The sequence below is a fragment of the Dipodomys merriami genome, unplaced genomic scaffold (genome assembly GCF_024711535.1).
Source record: "Dipodomys merriami isolate MVZ:Mamm:240054 unplaced genomic scaffold, mDipMer1.0.p SCAF_101, whole genome shotgun sequence".
Classification (NCBI taxonomy): Eukaryota; Metazoa; Chordata; class Mammalia; order Rodentia; family Heteromyidae; genus Dipodomys; species Dipodomys merriami.
In genome coordinates this window covers 2,051,864-2,055,849 of record NW_027202283.1, presented here as the reverse complement: position 1 = coordinate 2,055,849, position 3,986 = coordinate 2,051,864, and the positions used below count along the sequence as shown (strand labels likewise).

The 3,986-nt window shown below is 31.9% G+C and overlaps 1 pseudogene; it reads right to left on the bottom strand.

Moving 5' to 3' along the window:
• Positions 1 to 2,826: 2,826 nt before the first annotated feature.
• Positions 2,827 to 2,923, bottom strand: LOC138807554 (U6 spliceosomal RNA; annotated as a pseudogene).
• Positions 2,924 to 3,986: the final 1,063 nt, after the last annotated feature.

The window sequence follows — 3,986 nt, the reverse complement described above, 5'->3', positions numbered from 1 at the left end:
CCTGTTATAATTTACAGGTTAGATGAAGTAATCAAATAAAGATTAAAATAATATTATGTGAGGCTATGAATTGGAGCTGAAAATTATATTAAATGTGATAATAGCTAATTCAATTGCATACTTCTTACTTTTACTCTGTGATGTCCCTCATTCCCACATTAGGAAAGTACATAGATGGTTCTCACTAAATTATATGTACAATTATGAAATAATGTATTGAAAAAATATGGGAACAATGTGGTTTTAGCTTATTTAGACCTGTAGGGGGAAGTGTGTTTTTGAGGACTTGCAATACATTGTGATGAAGATGAAGGGAGGGATGTTCTTATTCTGGAAAACTGGCTAGAGGATTGCTCCCATAAAGGTAGTGATGAATTCTACCAAAAGATTACAATAAAATCACTTTCACAACCATGTTCACTGCTGCATTATTCACCATAGCCAAGTTACGGAAACAACCCAGATACCCTTTGGCCGAGTGATGGTTAGAAAAAGTTTGGCACATATACACAATTGATTGCACCCATCCATTCTGAAGACTGTTACATTATTTGCAACGAAATGGATAGATCTAAAAATATATTAAGTGAACTAAGTCACTAAGTGAACTAAGCCAGATGCACAAAGGACCCATGTTTTGTCTCATATTTGGAAGCTAGAACTTTATACAGGTTTACACAAATATATTAACCAAAGCGTGCTATTTGCAGAGGAGTATTTCAAAGGTGTAATTTCTTATAAAATTGAAGTTTTAATCCAACAAAATATATATCAGGAAACTATCACTTGGAAGATGTGAGGGGAAGTCAAAAGGAAGGAATAAAGAGAGTTATGGAGGAAGAGAGTGAAGGTATAATATTCAATGCAGATAGTATGAAACTAGAAAAAATTAAAGTGGGGTGAGGTTTGGAAGGGTGTGGAAAAGTTATATAAAGATCCATTATACTTAAAAAAATACTGATTTGTTGAATGGAAATTCCATTTTCCAAGTATTTAAGATAATAAAAATATAATTAAAAACAATGGAGACATCTGATCTTAAATTCTATTTCCATCTCTTTTAAAAAATTTAATTATTTTCTTTATAAATTGATCAGAGGGATGGATTTTGTAGTTAGCTAGATCATTTCACATCTGTCTCTCTCTTCCTCTCTCCCTTTCATGGTTCTCATAGGTAATATGATTGTTCCATAATTATCCTAATTTATTTTGCTTTTATATTTTTGGTTGCATCATTTCACTTTCTGCTCTGCCATTTCCCAATTCATTTATATAGAAGGCATTATTTCCTATTTTCTCATTCCTAGAATAAGCTGTACATGAAGACACCACTGGTCCTCATTTTCAGTCTGTACTTTTGAATACGGAGGAAAATCTTTCCTCTGCTCTCTACCAATTCCCTACTCTCCAGTTAGAATAATTTAGAATAGTAAAAATTAAAAAGGAGAAAATAAATAATAGTGAAAAAAACAGATGCAGAAAATTTACTGGATTTTTCTGACCAGTTCATCCAATGTGAACTATTGGAGAAATACATGGACACCTCATTCTCACTGGCACTCAAAATCTCTGGCTAGGCAATTCTGATGAAGATGAGGAACAAGATGAAAAAGTAAGAAATGGTATCAATTGCAAAAGAAAAATGGAGAAGGATTCATGTAAATTTCTTCTTTGGTCTGCCGAAAATAATCGCCTTACTACAGTGTAGAGACTACTTTCCAAAAAGGCCACTCATGTGAATGCTAGGGATAACGATGAATATACCCCTCTTCATCGAGAAGCCTACAGTGGGCACTTAGATATTGTCCATGAGTTGGTGGCTCAAGGTAGATATTCATGCAATAATCGTGAATGTCTGGACAACCCTGCACAGTACTTATACATGGAATAATACCAGAGTGGCTTCTTTATTTCATCATGATGCTGATACAAATGACCAAACTAAAGGCTTCTTGAGCCCCTTGCATCTTTCTGCTGAGAATAGAAATAGCAAAGTTATGCTAGATCTCCTTCTGTTGAACCATTATATAAAACCAGGTCTGAAGCACAACTTGGAAGAAACTGCATTTGATATTGCCAAAATAATAATTATGTATCACTACCTCTTTGAAGTTGTAGAAGGCTGTAGAAATTGTTCTCCTAAATCCTAATGGTTTGGGTAAGTTTCTTAAATTTCAAAATTGCCAGTCCATCCTAGGTGTCCATACAAAATATTTTTACAATACAGCAGCAATATCTTACTTTAAAAATTCATGGATTCCATGGTATTCTTCCAAGTGAACTGCCTGACTTTGATATAAAAATATATTTGAGTTGTTTTTATACACCTATAATGATTTTTGTGATTTTTTAATCAGAAATAATTTTAAGTTATCTGTTGAAATGAGTAGTACAGAAACTAAAGATAATTCTGGTGCTTTTCTGAAACAGTGTATTTTAAAATATTTAGTATTCTGTTTGTATAATGTCCATAATCTATTTCATTCTCTCCTAGATACAATACTTTGAATTCAACATTGTTTTACAATAATAATAAATTAATTAATAAATGTGACCTTTCAGATTGCATTCCATATAGAAACAGTTTAAGATTCCTTTAATTCCTAGGTCCTTATAGAATTTTATTTCTTTGGGATAAAATGACAATGTTATCATATTTCAAAGTTTTATAAAAGTTATGCTATGTAAAGGCCTTTCTAAAAAGGTGAAGATTGAATACATTGATGTCAAACTAACATTTATTTCTATTAATTACATGTATTATTACACTTGTATATTTGTACTCAATTTTTAAATTACTGTTTAATTTCTTGCATCTGAAGAATGAAAAATATGGAATACTTCACAAATTTTCATATCATCCTTGTACAAGAACCATGTAAAACTCTGTATTGTAATTTGGGTAGACGTGCTGCTGAAGCATGTAGTATCCTGTAAATTTAAATAGTTAATAATGCAATCTTAAGACAGGCATATATCCTTGGTTGCCTATTTGTAACAAGGAAACCTTATTGTTCCCAAAATTTCTATTCATATTATTTCTGTAAAATTCTGTGTATGGTGGAAAAAACATATTTTTTCTTCGATTGCTCACATTTGTAATTTTTGTCAATGATTATTTTAAGTCTTTTTCATTTGAAATTTGATCATACTTTGAAGCCTTTATAGCTAGGTCCAAAGGTGATGGCTTTTCAAATACTTGTTTATCAACTGATTGAGCTTTGTGGAGCTAATGCATTCAAAGTAAGCCTCACTTAAGAGCTACTTCTAAACTTCAGTAGCATAAAATTTCCCAAATAAAGGCTTACTGGCACAAATGTCTCCCTGACCCTTTACCCTTGCTCCATGTAGGAACAGACCAACCAGAATATCTTACCCTGATAGCATAGATTGTCTTACTGGAGCAAAACTAATCTTAGTTACAAGGGATCATAGAGAGACGAACAGTTCAGACAGAAATGTTCAGACTAGAAGGTCTTTTTTCAAAATATAATTGTTTATTACACCCTACTATTTCAAAAGTAGCTAAAGCCTAGAAGGTGAAAAATTATTCATATGCATGATTCCCTAATGCCCTGGCCTGTCTACCATCCAACCAGGCAGAAACTTACACCACTGATTTTCTATCACCAAATATATTCCATAGTGCCAGGAGAAGTCCATATGTTTCTTCTTGTTATTAGGCCTTAATTTGGTAATGTTTTAATCACAGTGTTTCTTCTTGTCTCTAGGCTGTACATCTCCGAATGGTAATGCTTTAGTTCTAATTCTACCAAACACTGAGGTAGAGGTAATGGAATAATACTTTCAAACAGTTGCCTTTGATACCATAACCACAACAGAACAATGCAAAACATTTTCATATATTTTATATAATTATATATTTTATATTTATATATGCTGATTTTATATTTCACACAGTGAATTTTACTAGAATTAATTATAATTTGACAAATTAATTGATATTTATTCCAATAAATAGATTG